This window comes from Diabrotica virgifera, chromosome 6 (genome assembly GCF_917563875.1).
Source record: "Diabrotica virgifera virgifera chromosome 6, PGI_DIABVI_V3a".
NCBI classification, from domain to species: Eukaryota; Metazoa; Arthropoda; class Insecta; order Coleoptera; family Chrysomelidae; genus Diabrotica; species Diabrotica virgifera.
Window position 1 is genome coordinate 150,818,184 of NC_065448.1, and position 24,213 is coordinate 150,842,396.

The window sequence follows — 24,213 nt, forward strand, 5'->3', positions numbered from 1 at the left end:
ATTACAACACCTTTTAAATGCCATTGACAGAGTGGGAAGAAAGTTTGGCCTAAATATAAACTGTTCAAAAACAAAGTACATGGTATTTAGCCGTTTGGCCCATCAAGATTCACGGTTATATGTTGATGGTCATATGATTCAAAGAGTACCCAGTTTTAAATATCTTGGTTGCCATATTACTGAAAAACTAGATCCAGATAAAGAGATAAAATGTAGAATCGAGATAGCCCGCACGACATTTTTAAAAATGAGGTCATTCTTCTGTAATGATACCTTGCAACTTCAACTTCGAAAGCGCATGATTAAATGCTACATTTGGTCAGTCCTCTTGTATGGTGTCGAAGCATGGACATTAAAAATATCCACCATTAACCGTTTGGAGGCCTTTGAAATGTGGCTGCACAGACGTATTCTAAAAATACCATGGACGGCTATGCTGACAAATGTGGCAGTCCTTAAGAGAGCAAATGCTGCCCGCGAGCTGCTTGATAACATCAAATATAGAAAGATGGCCTATTTTGGACACGTAGTAAGGGGAGACCGGTATAATATTCTTCAACTTATTATGATGGGTAAAATCGAAGGATGCAGAGGAATTGGTAGAAAGCAGGCCTCTTGGTTGAAGAATATCCGGGAGTGGACAGGAATAAAGAAAGCAGAACACCTATTTAGAATAGCTCGAGACAGAGACAGTTTCGCCATGTTAATCGCCAACGTCATGGCGACTTGATAGGGCACGTTAAGAAGAAGAAGGCACTGTTATAAACCGGTTTAGTCCAGAAAGCCACTGCGCATCCATTAGGAAAAATATTCTGATTCGGATTTTTTGCATGGTCTTATTTAAAAAGGACCCCTTTTAACAAATTGCATGTTGCCAGGTCCAAAAGTCTGTCAAACGTTTTTTTTTTGTTTTTTTACTAAAAAATTTTTTGCATCGAACAAAGTTTTTTTTAGATTTTTTGGATCATTCCAAACAGAAAAGATCTTTGGTGACTTTTCTCTAAAGTTGCTAGTTTTTGACATATAAGCGATTAAAAATTGCGAAATTGGCTGGTGTTATGCAAAAATGTACTAACCCACAAAAAGTTGTTTCAGAGATAAATTGATTTAAAACTTAAACTCAAATAAGAAATAGACTACTGATATTTATAATTTTATTTATTTTTTAAACTATAAGATCGACAACGAAAAAATACTACATTCTAAGATTATACAGATAAAGTGTCAAATTTGACAGAAATCAGCGTCAAAAGCGGGTTAGGACATTTTTGAAAAACTACAATTATACCTTAATAAAAACAAGCAAAACTGATCTAAACACTAAACTTTGTTAATAATCATTTAATTTAAATATGTTTTTTGATCTAGTCCTTAAGAAAACTTTCGTCAATGTCAAAATCTAACTCGCTTCCGAGACCTTCTATATCCTGTTCAAAGTTGGAACTTGGGGTTAATCTTAAAAAGTTGTAAAATGCTCTGGCATCTTGAGGAATTACTTTTAAAATATCTTTTAAGTCTTTTATTTTTTCTTTAGATAAAGGTTTACCGCTTGGCCACAACAATGGTAGTACTCTGGGCTAATTAGCAAAATACAAGGAAAAGTTATTTACCAGCAATTTTATTGCTGGAATCGAATCTTATTATTGTATGTATTAATAATATAGATATGCAAAGTCCGCAGATAGTGTGCTACTTTCTTTATAAACAAAATGGCGCCCGAAAATCGTGTTTTTTTCAATTTTTTCTCTATAACTCCAAATATTTTAACTTTAGACCAAAAACACCCAAATAAAAATTCACCGCAATTAAATTCTGCATAGAGACGTGTTTTTTCCGATTTACTTTGACGAAAACTTTCCCCGGAAAAAGCGGGTTTTTCCAACAAAATCTTTAATTTTCAACTAAACTTTTAGATAAGTAGTTGTTAATCAATAATTAAATAAATTGGTAACGTAAAAGCCCTTTCTGTACATATTATAATTCCAGAAGTCTATGGAAACTGAATGAACAGTTTAGCAACAATTAAAATGTTAACTAAAAATTTACGGTCGCTATAATAACGACAATAATTATGACGCATAAGAATAGCTATCTTTTTTTCATAAAAAGAAACTATACCTATCTAATGTACTTTACAGAATTGAAATTGGACTATTGAAGCGGCCTCATGAATATTTTAAAATTATAAACAATTTTTTGGTTTATAAACAAATAGAATATCTCGGGAAATATTAAACTAAATTAAATTGTGAAAACGGTATTCGAAAGACAGCGGCAGGACGCTTCTTTAAAAAGAAAATACGTTTAATTATGATGAATAGTTCCTGAGATACAACCGGTCAAATTTGACCGGAATTTACGGCAAAGATTTAAACAATAGGATCATAATTTTTAAACCATCACCTTTTTATTTTTGTCCTCTTTCTCCACACCAATTTTCATATCTTTAAAATCCTCATAACATATATTATTATAATAAAAACTATCGATAATACGTGTGAAAATTGCCAAAAATAGCAAAATTCCAATCAAAAATTAGGTTGGAGAAAATGTAACCCTCAAAGTTCAAAATCGGTATACGTTAACAAAATGCATTTTCTCGGCTTCCCATGGAACAATTTCCTTCATTATTTTTTTGTTCCCTAATAACTCGAGTAGAGCCATCGAACTAACGCATTACTAAATGTCAAACTTGCTTTTGTTTTGTTATAATATATTAATTTATTTATAAGAACAGAAAATTACATATTTTTTCCAGTTGTAGGCTTTTTTTTAGATAAACTTACTACAAGTATACCTTTTAAAGTTAAAAACATAAATATCCTCATTTGAAAGCTGTATAATTATTTAAACAATTTTTATTTAAACAAATTAAAATATTGTGTTATAATAAATAAATTAATTTATTATAACAAAACAAAAGCAAGTTTGACATTTAATAATGCATTAGTTCGATGGCTCTACTCGAGTTACTTGGGAACAAAAAAAGAATGAAGGAAATTGCTCCATGGGAAGCCGAGAAAATGCATTTTTTAACGTATACCGATTTTGAACTTTGAGGGTTACATTTTCTCCAATCTAATTTTTGATTGGAATTTTGCTATTTTTGGGAATTTTCGCACGTATTATCGATAGTTTTTATTATAATAATATATGTTATGAGGATTTTAAAGATATGAAAATTGGTGTGGTGAAAGAGGACAAAAACAAAAAGGTGATGGTTTGAAAATTATGATCCTATTGTTTATATCTTTGCCGTAAATTTTGGTCAACTTTGACCGGTTGTATCTCAGGAACCACTCATTATAATTAAACGTTTTTTCTTTTAAAAGAAGCGTCCTGCCACTGCCTTTCGAATACCGTTTTCACGATTTAGTTTAGTTTAATATTTTCTGAGATATTCTATTTGTTTATAAGCCAAAAAATTGTTTATAATTTTAAAATATTCCTGAGGCCGCTTAAATAGTCAAATTTCAATTCTGTAAAGTACATTAGATAGGTATAGTGTCTTTTTATGAAAAAATCATAGTTATTCTTATGCATCATAATTATTGTCGTTATTATAGCGACCGTAAATTTTTAATTAACATTTCAATTGTTGCTAAACTGTTCATTCAATTTCCATCGGCTTCTGGAATTATAATACATATGGAAAGGGCTTTTATGTTACCAAGTTATTTAATTATTGATTAACAACTACTTATCTAAAAGTTTAGTTGAAAATTAAAGATTTTGTTGGAAAACCCCGCTTTTTCCGGGGAAAGTTTTCGTTGCAGTAAATCGGAAAAAACACGTCTCTATGCAGAATTTAATTGCGGTGAATTTTTATTTGGGTGTTTTTGGTCTAAAGTTAAAATCTTTGGAGTTATAGAGCAAAAATTGAAAAAAACACGATTTTCGGGCGCCATTTTGTTTATAAAAAAAGTAGCACACTATCTGCGGACTTTGCATATCTATATTATTAATATATACAATCATAAGATTCGATTCCTGCAATAAAATTGCTGGTAAATAACTTTTCCCAAAAATGGCCTATTCTCCGATAATCAGCCCAGACTATAGGTGTAATTCCCGTATATTAAATTTGCGGCCTTTTCCATGTTTTTCAATATTAACTTCAATATACTCTTCCGCTTTAATATTATATTTCATGAACAAGGTCTTTGGTTGATCTTTTCTTAGTAGAATTTCATGTGTTTTTAACCAACTAATATTTTGTTTATTGATATCAACCTTTCTGTTTGTAACTGCGTTTATTAAGTTCACCGCTGATACCATATCCTCTTTTGTCATTCACAATAAATTTATTTCTGTTTCTACAGCCTTTCATAACGTTGATACAGTCTTGATCTGTGTATATTCTTTCGTTGGTTTTTAATGTACATTCAACGTCTCCGCAATGGGAATCATTGGGTAAAAAGGAATGACCCGACAATAAAAATTTTAATTGAATAACTTCCAATGAGGGATGATTTTGCAAAACGTGCATTAACATTAGTACCAATTTTATAATTCTGTTCTGGCCGCCGCACGAATCTGACCACAAATTTAATGTAGTAACTGGAGGTTTAACATTTTCAATTATATACTTACGGAGACAAGACCCGACTTCCTGGGCTCCTCGGCCAGCTTCATGATCTAACCATACATTAAACATCCCTTTTCCTGTGCTTTCTATAGCAATTCCCAAATTATAGAAGTTCAATTGCCTCTTGTAGTAAACGATACCAGTGGGTAGTTTGGGAAGAGGATGGGTTTTTTGCAAGTCAAATAATTCATAATAATTCATTTTCAATAATGATCTCTATCCCTACTGATGGGTTAGAACACTTTTGCTTATTTATACATTCGCCACATATAGCATTTGTGGGTTAATATGTTTTCCCCTAGATGCCTATGAGAGCGCCAATCAGCTTAAAACATTTTTGCTTACTGCAGTACACCTCATATGGAACCTGTTTCACTAAAAATCTCAATTTTGTACGAGGTGTGGGTTAGGACATTATTGAATAACACCGTCCAATTAGCCATTTTTAACCCTTAAAGACTATGTGAAAAACTTGGAAATTTTAATATTACCAAGGTAGGTAGATATTACTTAAACATCGATTGATGTAATCCCGATGAGTTTTTTGCAATTATATTATAATATCGAAAATAATATTATATACAACAATGTATGTAATATGCGTAAATATAATATTATGTGCGGAAAAATATTCTGATTCAATTTTAAACGAAAACATTTCGTTTATAAATTCGCAAAAGTGTGTGTGTGTTATTGCGTTGCCGCTCCTGCAATACTCAGATCAGCTTTATCGATGGATTCTTATGTAGTTTTTTCTTCTGAATCCAAATCTGAAAACGGCATTTCGATATTTCTAATCGTCTTCGAGATAATCGACCTCAAATTCTAAAATGTGGCGTCACAATCGTTTTATTTTCTTCCGACACACTACACGTCCAGCTGAAATTGTTGCTATTAAGTAGGCTAGTTTTTTAATCTCGATTTGTTAAGCAAAGCATAGGTTATTTACATTTGAGTTTGACACTTCGTGAATGTCAAACTGAATTTTAAATTAATTATTAATAAAACATCAATGCCATTTGATAGTGAATTTAATTATTATATAAAATAAATAAAATGTTCAAAAATACAATTTGAGTATATTTTAAAAGCAATAATTTATTAAGAGCTTTAAAAAGGTTTATACGAGTATACGGCCTCCCCTTTATGATAAATGGACTGTTCCATTTGCTATGAAATTCAAATATAGTCGGTTCGCTAAACTCCACACAACTGGCTAGTGATTTTAGTAGGTAATTTTTTTGTTTTTTGCGAATTTTGCCAAAATTGGCAAAATTACTAATTATTTAGTAATTATTAACTAATTAGTAATCATTTTTTTTGCCCAGTTGGCAAAATAATTGACTAAAATCACTAGCCAGTTGTGTCTGAGTTTAGCGAACCGACAGTATATGAAATAATATTGTTTGGTATAAAAAATTATGGTCTGATATGTGCAATTACATCCTTCTAATGGAAAAATATATTTGAAGATTTTTCTCAAATTATGGATACCAACAACATTTTCATTTATAACTCTTTTATTTTTAATTTGAAGACGAAAAGTTATTCTTCATAAAAAGCTCTTCATGCTCTTATATGATGCAACCATCATATATAAAATTTTATTAATTTTATACGAGGTATATAAAAAATATGAATTTCGATCAAGAGTAAACTACCTTTATAGTTCATAACATTTAAATTAGAATGATATAATTGCACATTAAAACATAATTATTAATTCTCAACTACTTTTCATAATAGCAATTTTCCATATTATGAAATAAAATACGTAAATAAACAAAGTTCTTGTTATGATAATGCTCGCATTTTCAGCTTGTTTTTCACCATCTTGTTTGAAAAGGTTCCCTATTAACAAATTTGCATGTTGCCAGCTAGGGTCAAAAATAGGTTCAAAAAATGTTTTAAAGAATTTTTGTTAAACATATGTTTTCAGATTACATAATACATGCAACGCAACGGTTGAAAATAGTGTCGCGCCCGCTTGATTAGCAATTAAAAAACAAAGTGGTTTTCCATATTGTATTGCAAAAACCTCTTCTGGATTTCATCAATCGATGTTCATAGAATATCCACGTACCTTGGTAACATTGAAATTTTCTAAAGATGAAGTAGTTTTCAATCCTAATAGCAATATTAATAATATTTAAAAATATTAAAATATTACCAAAAGATTTTTAAATTGAAAACTTATTGGTCCATTTTCTTGGTAACACCTCCAAGGCTTCTAAAATTTGCAAGACTGATGGATGCTGAAGCGAAGAAGACAAGAGGGAATTCAAAAAACTTACAATTCACGACCCCGTCTGTTCAGCTGGTAAATTCCAACAGAAAATGGACCTAGTTACTTAAAGAAGTAACGACCAATATAAAAATAAAATAAAAATTCCATTTTTATTCAGTTGCAATGCGAAGGCAAAACAATCTTATTTTTCACTTAGAATACGGAGCGCATTCCAGCACTCTGAATCGACGATTTTCGACTCTTGTTGGAGTCTCATCGGAGAGAACGTAGGCCTGCTGCTCCATACTCTAAGTCAGAGGTCGGCAACGTGGTGCCCGCGGGCGCCACTGCGCCCTTCATTAAATTTTAATGCACCCTTAAACTATTGTTAATTTAGACAAGAAATTCAAAACGTGAATTTTTTATACGTTTATATTTATATATTTGTTAGGTCAAAAAATAGTTGGCGCCCGCCATGAATTTTTAAATTAGTATTTCACTCTTTACATTAAAAACGTTGCCGACCTCTGCTCTAAGTTACCAACACCGCGAGTTTATCCCCCACACCGCAACTGCCGTGAATGGACTAGGTGACTAGCGTCATCTGGCAATTGAAAGATGAAGTAGTTTTCAATCTTAATAGCAATATTAGGATTGAAATTAGGACTGCGCTCCGTATTCTAAGTGAAAAATAAAATTGTTTTGCCTTCGCATTGCAACTGAATAAAAATGGAATTTTTAGTTTATTTTTATATTGGTCGTTATTTCTTTGAGTAACTCGGTCCATTTTCTGTTGGAATTTACCAGCTGAACAGATGGGGTCGTGGCTTGTAAGTTTTTTGAATTCCCTCTTGTCTTCTTCGCTTCAGCATCCATCTGGCTTGCAAATTTTAGAAGCCTTGGAGGTGTTACCAAGAAAATGGACCAATAAGTTTTCAATTTAAAAATCTTTTAGTAATATTTTAATATTTTTAAATATTATTAATATTGCTATTAGGATTGAAAACTACTTCATCTTTCAATTGCCAGATGACGCTAGTCACCTAGTCCATTCACGGCAGTTGCGGTGTGGGGGATAAACTCTCGTTGTTGGTAACTTAGATTATGGAGCAGCAGGCCTACGTTCTCTCCGATGAGACTCCAACAAGAGTCGAAAATCGTCGATTCAGAGTGCTGGATTGCGCTCCGTATTCTAAGTGAAAAATAAGATTGTTTTGCCTTCGCATTGCAACTGAATAAAAATGGAATTTTTATTTTATTTTTTTTTAAATTTTCTGTTTTTCACATAGTTTTTTAGGGTTAAAAATAGTCAAATTTGAAATTTTTAAATTTTCAATCGCTTATATCCCGAAAACTATCATATTTAGAGAAAAGTCACTTGAAGTTGTGGTCTTTTCTATTTGGAATGATCCAATAAACCTAGAACAAAATTTGTCCGGTGCAAAAAATTAGTTTTAGGAAAAAACAAAAAAAAAGAGGTTTAAAAATTTTTTTGATTGTTTTTTGATCCTAGCAACATGCAAACTTGTTAAATGGGGACCTATTCAAGCCAAATGGTGAAAAAAAATTGAATCAGAATATTTTTCCGCACATATATTTTAGCATATTACATATACAGTGTATAATGGAGAATATAAGTCGGATTAATAGGGACCGCGGCCAATCCGGGTTATCGAAAATTCGGGTTAGCCGGAGAATATGATAAAAATTAATAAAATACGGTATACTTACAGATAAACTCCATTATAATTGTAAAAACATAAAATACATATGCACAGTATATCTAAATAACGTATAGTTGTATAAGGTATTGTTTATTTCTTGGTAAAAAACTCAGTCAAAGTGAAAAAATGTTGGATTTGTCTGATGAAAATTTGGAACGGCCAGACCACGAAAACGGCACATTTATTTTGTCCGACAGAATAGACTTAAACTCTCCGAACATAGATTAAACTCTCATGCAAAAATCAGACTGCTATTTATCACCTGTCATAATTCCTGTCATTTGACATATTCTACATGTTCCACTCATTAAAACGCCCATTTGGTGATAAATAGCAGTCTGATTTTTTGCATGAGAGTTTAATCTCTGTTCGGAGAGTTTAAGTCTGTTCTGTCGGACAAAATAAATGTGCCGTTTTCGTGGTCTGGCCGTTCCAAATTTTTAACCTGTTCCACAATTAAAACTGCCCCTGTTCCAGTGTTCCCATATATCAAAGTTTATCCGACTAGACACCCTTAAGCTATTAACAAATTTTCAGCTTGCTATTAATCAACTTTTTTTTCATACGCGGGATCCAGACCTATTACTGTACATGCAAAAGTTGAAAATAGTGTCGCGCCCACTTGATAAGCAATTAAAAACAAACGGGTTTTCGATATTTTATTGTATTGCAAAAAACTTTTTGGCATTTCATCAATCGATGTTTAAAGAATATTTACCTATCTTGGTAACATTAAAATTTTCAGTTTTTCGCATAGTTTTTGAGGATAAAATTGGACAATTTCGCAATTTTTAAATTTTTATCGCTTAAAATATGTCAAAAAATGTCAACTTAAGAGAAAAGTCACTAAAGACCTTTTCTGTTTGGAATGGTCTAAAAACCTAAAAAAACTTTGTTCGAAAAAAAAAATTTAGGAAAAAACAAAAAAAAAAAACGTTTAAAAAATTGTTGGACAAAATTTTTGGACCTGGCAAATTTCTTAAAGTGGTCCTTTTTGAGTAAGATTGTGCAAAAAATCGGAATCAGAATATTTTAATTTTTCCTAACGGATGCCCAGTGGCTTTCTGGACTAGTTGTATAACATAATATCCCAGAGAACGGCAGTTCTCCCAGTGGCGCACAAACCCCCTACACGCGACACTATATATACACGAAATTTTCGATTTTCTAAATCTGAATTGACAACAGTACAAAACAGTATTTTGTATTTTGACAACGACACCCGATTTGGGCGTCGAAACGTTAATAAAATTATTTTTTCAATTTAATCGTGGCTTATTTCCCATCTAAAGAGTTAATTATAAAATGGCACAAGGAAGTAGCTTCAGAACAACATTAACATTTTCTATCGCTACCAGTTCGTCGGTCCAAAAATCGGAATCGTCAATCAAAATATGTTATATAATAAGGTATTTAAGATATAATATTTAATTAACATATAAACAACCAAAAGAGAAATTTTGGAAAGAACTGAATTTATTAAGATATTTAGTTGTTGTGTTAAAACAAAAACACATTAAAAAGTGTTATTTTGGGAGTCATGAGAGGTGTGTAATAATGTAATATTTTGTAAAAAATAAAAAAATTCTGAAATCACTTTGATACAGTGGTAGTACACGGCAGCCGACTGACTGGTTGTTATACATTTTCAACTAACTTTATCAGCTTGTGTAGGCCAGGAAACTCATTAGGACAACTTGGGTAGAGACTGTAGAGGATTGGACACAGGAGACTATCTCGTGGTAACCTCGATCTGCAGATTCTTGAAGCTGAAATTTGTTGATTAATTTTTAAAGAAATTGATCGATTTGAGTAAAATGAAATTGGCAAAAGAAGTTGGTAGCCCAATATTTATGGTGTTGTTTAAATGCATTAATGCATTTAAATGCATTATTTTTTTCGAATCCTGAGAAAACTAATAAGTAGTATTTTTGAAAAACTGAAACGCAGAATGAAAGATTGCATTATTACCGAGGGCCGAAAGTCCCTGAAAACTTCTATAATGTTCATTTTAATAAAATAAAAGTGTATACCATTTTTATTCAGTTGCAATGCGAAGGCAAAACTGTCTTATTTTTCACTTAGTACAGAGAGCGCAAACCAGCACTCTAAATCTACGAATTGTCGACTCTAATTGGAGTCATCATCAGAGAGGCGTAGGCCTGCTGCTCTCTGCCCCAAGTGACGAATCTCCGAGAGTTTATAGAGAGATTGCTACTGATATTATGGAGTAGGTGCCTAGCTACATCTGTTAAATGAAAGTCAAAGTTTTCAAGCTAATAAAAATATTTAAAATATTTAAAAATATCCAAAATATTTTTAAAAGATATTTAATTGAAAACTTATTGGACCATTTTCCTAGTAACACCTTCATGGCTTCTAAAAATTGCAAGCCAGATAAGGCGAAGAAGACAAGAGGGAATTCTATAAACTTGCAATTCACGACCCCGTCTGTTCAGCTGGGAAATTCCAACGGAAATTGACCTATATTACTCAAAGGAGTAAAAATACTAATATAAAATAAAAATGTATACCATTTTTATTCAGTTGCAATGCGAAGGCAAAACTGTCTTATTTTTCACTTAGTACACAGAGCGCAAACCCGCACTCTAAATCGACGATTTACCAGCTGAACAGACGGGGTTGTGAATTGCAAGTTTATAAAATTCCCTCTTGTCTTCTTCGCTTCAGCATCCATCTGGCTGGCAATTTTTAGAAGCCATAGAGATGTTACCAGGAAAATGGTCCAATAGGTTTTAAACTAATATGTTTTAAAAATATTTTGGATATTTGTAAATACATATTTTAAATATTTTTATTAGGTTGAAAATTTTGACTTTCATATAGCAGATGTCGCTAGGCACCTACTCCATAACGTCAGTTGCAATGCGGGGATAAACTCTCGGAGTTTCATCACTTGGGGTAGAGAACAGCAAACCTACGCCTCTCTGATGATGACTCCAATTAGAGTCGAAAATCATAGATTTAGAGTGCTGGTTTGCGCTCTCTGTACTAAGTGAAAAATAAGCCAGTTTACTCCAGGGAAATAAGGTTTTTGTCGGGACACTTGAGCAGCCAGGTTGCAAATGGGTTTTTTGGGTACTATATACCTAATACATTATACATACAAAAATGCCCGTCACAGTTCGGACGAGAATTTTAGTTATTAACAAATAAGTGTCAAAAATTGCAGTTTTTTCGTTTAAATCGCTGCAGGCAAAATAGGATAACTAAATATCTTATTTATAGTATTCTTCTTTTAGTAGATTAGCCAATGTTTAAAACGGAAGTTTTTTAATTTTGGTCCGATAATTTGTTGCTTCAAAAATTGCAAAATAAAGCTAAAATTTCGAAAATAAAAAATTTGCTATAACTTTCGCGAAAGGGACCTTATGACTTTTATATTTCACAAATAATTGAGTCAAAGGGTCCGTATACGGCACAAAAAATTTTAAGACGATTCGTCAATTAGTTTAAATTTTATTCAATTTGTTTATCCCAAAGAGCTTTTTTATGTAATGTTATTGTTCAGAAAATAATAACTATATAGAAATTTTGTGAAAACCACATGAAAGAACAATAGTCTTGTTTTCAAATTATTGAAGAAAATCATTAAAAAGTAATTTTTGTCACTACGAAAACATTTTACTAAAGTAGAGACATTTTTGGATTGAAAACAATTGGAATAGCTTTGTTAATATTGACTGTAGAGTAAATTTACCTTGGAATTTCAAAAGCTGGTATTTTTACACAAATTAAAAAAAAATTTCGCCTATGTTAATTACGGTCAAAATTAGCCACTTTTATTATTTAATTCATAGTTACTTCAATATACATAAAATTCTCCTGTAACAGTGTTAGTTACCATACTACTCCGAAACGGCTTGGCCGATTTTTATGACATTTTACAAGTATATCCTATGGGACTGAGAATAGGTTTTAATCTATTTTCATACCCATAAGTTATAAGGGGTCCAGATACAGAATACTAACACATAATATATATAAGAAAGCAACAATGAGAGTACAATTGGAAGAAACCACAAAACCCATACCAATTAACAGAGGAGTGCGACAGGGAGATGTTATTTCTCCTAAACTATTTACATTAGAACTGGAAGGTGTTTTCAAAACAATGGAATGGACAAACATGGGAATAAACATAAATGGAAAGAAACTAATGCCCGGTTGCACCAACAGATCTTAGGCTTAAGTCGAGAATATCATAAGAATTAATATAATATAATTATAATATATTACAATAAGAATACCATAATATAATAATCGATATAATTGATAATAAGGTAAGAATCTAAAATGATGGTGCAACGTAGGTGATAATCAAGGAGGCCCTATCTATAACTAGAGCTTAGCTAAGCTGGAGCTTAAGATCTGTTGGTGCAACCAGGCATAAATCACCTAAGATATGCAGACTATGTACTAGTCATAGCATTAAGTTTTGAAGAACTACAAACCATGCTAACCGAACTAGCAAATGAATCCGAACAAATAGGTCTAAAAATGAATTTTGCCAAAGGAAAAACAATGACAAACACACAAGACAATAGAGACGTAATACTAAACGACACCACAATAGAAGCGGTTAATGATTATATATTTGGGACAGATGATAAAAATAAATAAGGAAAACCAAACAGCGGAGGTAAAGAGAAGGGTCAGATTGGCCTGGGCAGGATTTGGACAATTTAAAATGGGTCCTAAAGAATAAAAAAATACAACAATACTTAAAAACAAGAGTGTTTGACCAGTGCATACTCCCAATTCTCACTTACGCATTCCAAACATGGACCTTGACCAAGGCAAACATGGATAAAATAATGAAGACACAAAGAGCCATGGAGAGAGCAATGTTAGGAGTAAAATTGACAGACAAAAAGCAAAACAACTGGGTCAGAAATAGAACAAAAGTCAAAGACGCAGGCCAACATATAGCCAGGCTAAAATGGAGCTTCGCAGGTCATAACGCTAGACAAACGGACAATAGGTGGAATAGCACGATACAACAATGGAGACCATGGACAGGAAAGAGAGCAAGAGGACGACCCCAGATGAGATGAGGAGAGGACATTAAAAAGATAGGAGGAACGCACTGGAAACAGAAAGCACTAAACAGAAGCGATTGGAGGAAATTGGGAGAAGCCTAAGTTCAAAATTGGACGAATTAAAGGGCAAAAGAAGAAGAAGTTATAAGGGGGGTTGCCCCCCTGACATTTGTTTAAATTTTTTTGGACAAAATTGTCTATCTTAATTTTATATGATGTAGGATTAAAAAATACATACAACCCTTAATTTACACTTTTCCATCACCAACCCCTATTTGTTAATAGCCATCTATACATTTACATCTATAAAATTCTCCTGTCACAGTGTTAGTTGCCATACTCCTCCGAGACCGCTTGACTGATTTTTATGAAATTATATATGTATATTCGGTAGGTCTTAGAATCGGTCGTAATCTATTTTTCATATTCCTGAGTGATAAGGGTGGTTCCCCCTAACATTTTTTAATGTTAGGTGGGGATATGTATACATAACGTACTCTACAAGACTACGAGTACATACAATTTAAAAAATTATTATCAAAATCCATCAACAAGCTCTGGAGATATTAATCGCAGCATATGTTTGAAGAATCAGTTTCATTTTTTGAGTGCACGGATTTTAATAATTCATTTCCACCGAACACAAATCGATTTCGTTAGAACGTTATTTTTAAAGCTTTATTAACAACTCTGTTGAAGTTTAAAGTTTACTCAAACTTTTACAAATAAACTATATACCTTCAACTTCGAAATGGCGCTAGTTGGGTTGCTTAGTTGTTATAAACAAAGTAGCTGTCAACTAAATAAAAAAAGTGGCTAACTTTGACTGTAACTAACGTAGGCAAAAAGTGTTTTTTTGAAAATTCATATAAAAATACCAGATTTTCAAATCCCAAAGTAGTTTTAATATGTAGTCAATATTAACAAAGTTATTCAAATTGTTTATGAAATAAAAATGACCCTACTTTAGTAAAATGTTTTCGGAATGATAAAAACGACTTTTTAATGATTTTTTAGAAAAACTTTGAAAACATGACTTTTCTTCTTTCATGTGGTTTTCACAGAATTGCTATTACATTACTATTTTCTGAACAACAATATTGCGAAGAAAAAGCTCATTGGGATAAACAAATTGAATAAAATTTAAACTAATTGACGAATCGTCTTAAAAATTTTTGTGCATTATATGAACTGTTTGTCACAACTTTTTGTGCAATATGAAAGTCTTAAGGTCATTTTCACAAAAGTTATAGCAATTTTTTTATTTTCAAAATGTTAGTCTTTTTTTGTAATTTCTGAAGCAACAAATGGTCGAACCGAAATTCAAAAACTGCCATTTTAAACCTTGGCTCATCTACTAAAAGAATAACAGATAAATAAGATATTTAATTACCCTATTTTTACCCGTAGCGATTTAAACGAAGAAACTGCATTTTTGACACTTATTTGTAATTGACTAAATTTCTCGTCCGAACTGTGACGGGCATTTTTGTATATATAATGTATTAGGTAAATAGTACCCAAAAAACCCATTTGCAACCTGGCTGCTCAAGTGTCCTGAACATGGTATATTTTTGCCTTATTTCCCTGGAGTAGTTTTGCCTTCGCATTGCAACTGAATAAGAATGGTATACATTTTTATTTTATATTAGTATTATTACTCCTTTGAGTAATATAGGTCCATTTTCCGTTGAAATTTACTAGCTGAACAGACGGGGTTGTAAATTGCAAGCTTATAGAATTCCCTGTTGTCTTCTTGGCTTCAGCATCCATCTGGCTTGTAAGTTTTAGAAGCCATGGAGGTGTTACCAGGAAAATGGCCCAATAAGTTTTCAATTAAATATCTTTTAAAGCTATTGTGCATATTTTTATATATTTTTATTAGGTTGAAAACTTTGACTTTCATTTTAATAAGTTACAGGGGTGAAGAAAACAGAAAATTTAGTGTGATTTTTATTTTTAAATATCTCATTCAAAAGAAACTTTTTCGTTATTCTAAAGGAAGTTCACTTATCCACTCCTCTTTAAGATTTATTGGAGATGTCTTTGTGTTTTTTTTAGCTATTTTAAAGTTTATAAAAAGCATAGATATTTATCAATTGTGTCATAAAATCTAGATATTCATTGACAATATGCTAAAATTTTGTTAACAAAATTAAGCTTAACATTTATAAACAAAAGATATATCATTTAAAAAAAATACTAACTTAGCTTCTATTGGTGATTTTTTTATTTCGCTTAATGCTTGTTTACAACCGGTTTTTTGTTATAGTCCAAAAAGATATTGATATTGATGGATAAAATTGTTTTATTCCTTTTAAACAAAACAAAAAATAAAAATGTCCTTCCTATGACTTAAAGCTATCATAGATACACTTGAGTCCAGGGATCTTTACCAGTGCGTCATTAATACCTGGCGAGAAAAAACACATACTTTTTATCTAGCATCATTCTCTTGCACGCATGAAACTAAAGACAAACCAGCCACGGCCTGTTATTAAGTAAAAACACATGATTTTTACTAACGCTCTAGTCTCAGTATACTGAAAACAGATAAGTGCAAAGAAAGGCGCTTAGGAATGTTTTCAGATTTTAGGTACATTTTGACTTTTCTGGTTTGTTTACTTTTGTGGCAGTCAGTCTCTTGAATTTTTTGCTGTTTTTTGGCGAATTTTTGCATTTTGAAGTTTTTTTTTATAATACACAAACAGTTTTTTTCACAACTAATTTTATATTGAAATTTGAAATTTTATGATAAGTGTATTTTATTTTGTTAAGGAAGTGACAATTAAGGAATAAGAGTGTGTTAAGTTTCCGCCAAAGTAAATGAAATGACAAAAATAAAATATGCTATTGAGTTTTTTTATAAATTGCTTATTTATTTATTAATCACTAATGATTTGAAAATAATTTATTAAGCTACTTCAAATGTAGCTGAAATTCTGCACTAAAATTTTAAAGCAAAACTTACATTTGACATTTTATTTATTTGATAACGTCAAATTTTAGGACAGCTTGTATTAGTGCACGCTAATATTTATGTGTCGTATTTGGTATTGGATCCGAGCTTGACATGTAACACCGTTGCCAAATCCCCTATTTTTTCATACTATCGCATTACATAAAGTTAAAAATAAGTTAAATTACATATCGCATTTAAATAGTTATTTATGAAACAGTTCGTGAAGTATGCTTTTTGCGAACGCACTCTATGTTTAGAGAACAAGCGACAACGGAGCGAGTGCTATACATATATATCGCGTAAGTTCGCAAAAAGTACTTCACGCACAGTTTCATACAAAATTTTATCTATGATGGACAAATAAAAAAACTTTAACTCTTCGTCACTGGAATTTATTTCTATTCTATAATTTTTAGAACTTTGACATTTACAAATTCTAACTTATTTCAAACCACAAAACTGTCAAAACTTTTGTCGTATTTTATTGCTCATTATGTCATCACCATGATAACGCGAAAGTTAAGGATATTTGATTATACATATTTAGTCCAGAAAGCCACTGCACATCCGCTAGGAAAAATATTCTAATTCGGATTTTTTGCACAATCTTACTCAAAAAGGACTCCTTTTAACAAATTTGCATGTTGCCAGGACCAAAAGGTGGTCAAAAATTTTTCAAACGTTTTTTTTTTTGTTTTTTTCCCAAAATTATTTTTTTTGTATGGAAAAAAGTTTTTTTAGATTTTTTGGATTATTCCAAACAGAAAAGGTCTTTAGTGACTTTTCTCTAAAAATGACAGTTTTTGACATATAAGCGATTAAAAATTGAAAAATTGCGAAATCGGCCATTTTTAACCCTCAAAAACTAGGTGAAAAACTGAAAATTTGAATATTGCCAAGGTAGGTAGATATTCTTTAAACATCGCTTGATGAAATCCCGAAGAGTTTTTTGCACTACAATATTCAAAACTCTTTTGTTTTTTAATTGCTAATCAAGCGTGCGCGACACTATTTTCCACCGACAGTATGGTGCAAATGAAAGGAATAAATTCGTTATTTCGTAAACCGGCGGCTTTAAGGAAAAATCCCGAAACCGGTCGATTTTTATTTTTAAGTTATGATATTGTGGCATATATGGTATACTAGTGACGTCATCCGTCTGGGCGGGATGACGTAATCGATGATTTTTTTAAATGAGAATAGGGATCGTGTGGTAGCTCATTTGAAAGGTTCTTCAATTCTCTATTCAATAATGTAAACATTTACATAATTATTTATACAGTGTGTCCTTCTACTTCGTTTTTTGTCAAATAATTTAATTTATTAAAAATTTTTTGGACACCCTGTATAAATAATTATGTAAGTGTTTATATTACTGAATAGAGAATTGAATAACCTTTCAAATGAACTAGCACACGACCCCTATTCTCATTTAAAATAATCATCGATTACGTCATCACGTCCAGATGGATGACGTCACTAGTATACCATATATGCCACAATATCGTAACTTAAAAATAAAAATCGACCGGTTTCGGGATTTTTCCTTAAAGTCGCCGGTTTACGAAATAACGAATTTATTCCTTTCATTTGCACCATACTGTCGGTGGAAAATAGTGTCGCGCACGCTTGATTAGCAATTAAAAAACAAAGGAGTTTGGAATATTGTATTGCAAAAAACTCTTCAGGATTTCATCAATCGATGTTTAAAGAATATCTACCTACCCTGGCAACATCCAAATTTTCAGTTTTTCACCTAGTTTTTGAGGGTTAAAAATGGCCGATTTCGCAATTTTTCAATTTTTAATCGCTTATATGTCAAAAACTGTCATTTTTAGAGAAAAGTCACTAAAGCCCTTTTCTGTTTCTAATGATCCAAAAAACCTAAAAAAACTTTTTTCCATGTAAAAAAAATAATTTTAGGAAAAAAACAAAAAAAAAACGTTTAAAAAATTTTTGACCACCTTTTGGTCCTGGCAACATGCAAATTTGTTAAAAGGAGTCCTTTTTGAGTAAGATTGTGCAAAAAATCCGAATTAGAATATTTTTCCTAGCGGATGCGCAGTGGCTTTCTGGACTAATTATGAATGTGTGTCAAAAACAGTGTGAAAAACTAAGTCCCATTTAAAATACATTGTTACTTCACGCACACTTTAAACACTTCACGCACTGCTATCTATAATGACAGTTTTCACAAACTAAAAACTTATACATAATATGACATACAGTAGATAAAAATAGTTTTAAAACACCAATAAAGTAAAGTTTTTTAATACAACAAGTTCAAAAGAGGCCTTTTAAATCAAAGTTACCTCAAAATTGTTATAAAAAAGAAGATCAACTGATAAATAAAAAAGATCAATAAAGATAAACTGTATAAATGTTTTAAAATCAAATAGATGAATGATTACAATAAATTACATTAGATTATATTAAATTAAATGTATAATAAATTATTCTATTATTCTTGTAGGTACATTTAACATTGATTGAAATTATGAAAGAAATATACAAAAAAGTATGGCAACACTGTGACGCACAAACATAAGATTCAGATGTAGGGTACATAGGGTGCACTAATACCTGTCCAAATTTTAACCCGCGATGGGAGCAGTAGCTACTTACTGTCACTTGCTGTTGCGTTTAGTAAATTTTCGACTTATTTCGTAGGCTTTAAATGATGATGACTCAAGTGTACCTGTAATCAATTTTCCTGTGTAATCGACCAATGTAATTTTTTCATTTCTAGACTAGGTTATACAATTTTATAGACCCCTTCTGTTCTTATTTTGACCAAAAATAGAGATTTATCTAAAGATTATAATATTATTATATTGATTGTTATGGTTAACTGCATGATCTTTTACGCTCTTTCAAAAAAATCGGTTATCTTTTCATCATAGAAAAAGAATTGTTTATTTTTTTCGATGGAGAAATCTCCTTCCTATGACTTACATCTATCAGATACCTGTAATAACTTTTCCTGTGTCATCGATCATTTTTTTATTTCTAGACTGGGTTATTCAATTTTATAGAACTCTTCTGTTCTTATACCAAAAATAGACTTTTATCTAAAGTTTCTAAAGACTTCTTGGTTACTATGGGCAACTGAATGATCTGTTATGCACCTCCCAAAAATCGGTTACCATTCAGGTCTATCTTTTCATCATAGACAAATATTATATCCCTTTGTTTTTCTCAACAGAGAAAAATGTCCTAATACCTATAGTCCAGGAACTGAAGCTTTTCACCTCGCAATTTTTACAGAATGGATAGATTTGTCCAAGAGTCCAAGAATCAAAATCTATATGATGCTGGAAGGCACTTTTACCTTGGGGGTGGTTGCCGCCCCATCTCGCGGGTGGCGCCCCATTATATTTTGATCGCAAAAGTTGATAAAAACTTTCATTTTAAGCAAAAAATGTTCTATACATTTTTTTGAGAAAATTAATAGTTTTTGATTTGTTCGTTATCGAAAGAGTTAGTTTTATATCGAAATAATCAATGTTTTTCGGTATTTTACTCATTTACGACTAACTCAATTTTTGCCGTAGAAAAATTTTTTTTAACCCAACGTCTTGGGAATTGAATAACCTAAAATTTCGTATGGAAACCATTTTTCGTATCTCTGATGCTAATCTTTCTATTCCGAAGAAAATGGCATTTTTACCAAACTACAAAAATTCGTTATTCGCTTTTGACTCCAGTTTTTTTAAAACTAATTATTATAAGCCACTCAAACTTCTGGAATCTATTAATAATACATAAATAAAGAAGGCCAAGGACTAAAAATACCGCTAACTTACATTATTATGCTTCCAATTGGATTCCTCTTTTTTTTTGCAAAAAAAATATATCAATTTTTTAACCGTAACTTTTTTATTTTTTATCCTAAAAAGTTTATTGAAAAAGAATTTTGTAGGTTTTTATGAGATCTATAAGGCTGTTAATACTAAATCCTTTCAAAAATCCTTAGTTGCAAACAAATGTGACTTTGAAAGGGTTGGTAAAGTTGGTTTTTGCATATTATTACAAGCTTTAATTGTCAATAGCTTACTTAGTTTTTTATGGTAGAAAATTATTTTGCAAACTATGGTCTTAGGAATTAAATAAGCTACAACTTTATATTTAAATATTTTTTCGTATCTCTGCTGCTAAACTTTCTATTCTGAAGAAAAGCATTTTTTACCAAACTACAAAAATTCGTTATTCGCTTTTAACTCCATTTTTTTTAAATAATCATTCTAAGCCGGCCAAAGCTCTGGAACCTATTAATAATACATAAGTCTAAAGAACACCAAATAAGGTTAATGACTAGTTTTAATTAGGCTGGTAAGTAGGGGGAAGTTTTCGATCACTTTTGCGCTGAAAAAAATAGGGACTGACATTCTCTTTATTACAAGCCACTTAATTTTTGAGCTAGAGACCATTTTTTTTATTTCTGAAGATAGATATTTTCAAATACTTGAAATTAGGTTGAACAAGTTATTCTCGAGAAATGCATAGTTTCCCGGCTTTTGACTTTGAAACTTCAATATTTAGCATTTGACGAAGAAGAGCTAACATATAATAAAGTATAGCTCGATTACTATTGGTCATAAAGAAAATTTAAAAGAAGGGTTTTGTTTATTTTCTCAAAAGGTAAATTTTTGTTAAGCAAAGTTGGTTTGATAAAACGAAAACTTTTTGAGTTATTAGCAGAAAACCGATTAAAAACATTGATTTTTTCGATATAAAACTAACACTTTCGAGAGTAAATCGAAAATTATTAATTTTATCAAAAAAATGTATAGACCATTTTTTGATTAATATTAATGTTTTTTCAACTTTTCGGTAAAATATAATAAAAAATGTCCACCCACGAGATGAGGTGGCAACCAGCCCCATGGTAAAAGCGCCTTTCGGCCTCATATAGATTTTGATCCTTGGACTATCCACTAATTATTCTCAAATTTTCAAGCAAATCGATCCATTCTGTAAAAATTGCGAGGTTTTGTTCTATTTTAAGCTCTATAACTTGGACTACTATGAATTAAAGCTATCACATACCTGTACATTTTCCCGTCTAATCGATCATTTTTTCATTTTTAGAGTTAGTGCAGTCACTGAAGGTGGATATGAGCTATTACCTCCGCGATTTCGTTGAACCTCCATCGATTTCCATGAAAATTGGTGAGTGGCTAGAGGATATCTCAAGGAAAAAAGGTGACATGGTGCCAACTTGCGCTTTTACCCTGGGGGTGGATGCCACCCCTCCTCGGGGGTGAAAATTATTTTATAAAAAATAACCCCACAATTCGATGGAGGGACAAATTATAAACAAAATTTGTTATATAAATTTATTAAAATAAATCAAAACTTTTTGAGATATTAAAGATCAAAAATTTTAATTTTTCGTGAAAAACATGTATGTTTTTAACCGATTTTTCATAAATAACTCAAAAACTATAAGTTTTTGCAAAAAAGTTATTATAATCAAAATTGAGGCTAATAAAAAATCAAATAAACTCCTTACCAGAAAAACCTTTCAATGTTAACTAAAAGTGATTTATAGGTAATTGTATGTATATTTCTTTCGTCGAGTACCCAAATCTAAGTATTCAAGCATAAATACGGGGAAAATGGTGCATTTTATAACATAAACTTATTAAACATTTGTCAAAGTTCATAAAAATATATATCAAATAAGCCCTGGAACAAGTTGATAGCATTAAAATTTATGCACCAAAAATGTTTCAAAATGTATCTTTTAAATTTTTTTCAAAAAATGATATTGTTTTTTTTTGTAAATAACTCCGTTAATTTTTAAGATAGAAGGTTTACATAAAACTAGTTCAAAGCTGCTTTCAAGAGCTATTAAAAAACGTCAAAATTAGTCTTTTAAACCTCTTAATTTTTTAAAAATAAAAGGTTAAATGGCCATGGTTACATGGTTCTCGCAGCAAAATTGAAATATTAAACGTTTCTATCTCGGTTATTTTTTACTCTACGGAAATAGTAAAATAGATAAAGTATTTGGAATAGAAAAAACTTAAATTTAGTTATATGTGATTTTTTACGTATATTGAGTATTTTTGGAGTTATTATCAAAAGAAAATGAAAAGTACGATAATTTTAAAAATTCTGATTTTTTTTAAATTATACCTTTTTTTCAAAAATATGCCTTCTAAACCGGTCAAAATTGTTGAAATCATTAACTATGTTAACCTAAAGAAATTCTTGTGAGGATTACTACAAATTATAATTTTTGTGGAAATGGCGTATATTTTTTCACTTTTTCCTAGAAAAATCGAAAGGGTTCTCTTATTTTCATCATAACTTGCTTAATTTTAATGCTATTAACTTCTACTGGAGCTCATTTGATAGGTATTCCGAAGTACTTTGACAAGTGCTTAACAAGTATATTGTATAAAATTCATCGTTTTCCCGTTATGTAAGCTTGAATACTTAGATTTGAGTACTCGTCGAAAAAAATATACATTCAATTACCCATAACTCACTTTGAAATATCATTAGTTTAGTTCTTTAAAAGGGGAGTATATTAAATTTTTCTTATCTTTAATTTTGGTAATAATTTTTTACAAAAGGTTATAGTTTTTGAGTAATACGTGAAAAACAGCTTTAAAACATGCATTTTTTTAAGAAAAAATAAAATCTTTGACATTCCATAACTCAAAAATATTGATTTATGTTAATAACATTATATAACAAATTTTGCTTAAAACTTGCCCCTCTATCGATTTCTGGTATTATTTTTAATAAAAAAAATTTCACCCTCGAGAAGGGGTGGCATCCACCCCCAGGGTAAAAGCGCAAGTTGGCATTATGTCACCTTTGTTCCTTGAAGTATCTTCTAACTATTCACTAATTTTCATGAAAATCGATGAAGGTTCAACGAAATCGGAGGTGAAAACCTTCAGTGACTCCACTAAGTGGGATATGTAATTGTATAGACCAGTGGTTCTCAATCTTTGTGAGTCATGTACCACAAAATACTTTTTAATATTTTTGGTACCACCTAACTGAAATAACTACCTATCTAGATAGGTAATCTAATTAACTGTAATAGTGGTGATTTTGAAATTTTTGCGTTTTGTGTACCACCGCCAATAATGATATGTACCACCAGTGGTACATGTACCACAGATTGAGAACCGCTGGTATAGACCACTTCTGTTCTTATTTCGATCAAAAATAGACTTTAATCTGAAGTTTATAAAGACTCCTTGGTTGCTATGGGCCACTGTATAATCGATTACGCTCCTCAAATTGGTTATCATGCAGATCTGTTTCATCATAGACAAAAATAGGGGAGTCAATATAGATCAAAAACTTGCATTATTTGGAAAAAAATCAAACAAGCTTATATTTTTCTAAAACCTTTTTTTTGGTTTATAAATATCTTAGAGTAAAATGTTCTACTCAAAGATTTGGCCAGTAATTGTTTATTCATTTTTAAAGAATAAAAATAGTCTGTTGTATAAATAATACAAGAATAAAAAACCGCTAAACGCCGTAAAAATGAGTGGCGCATACAATATTCCAGCTACAAAAGATCTGATATGAATATTAAGTGGCGCGAACATGTATTTTCATTTTGATGCAAAACAAATTTCTAGTTTTACTTTAAACGATTTTTCCATAATATT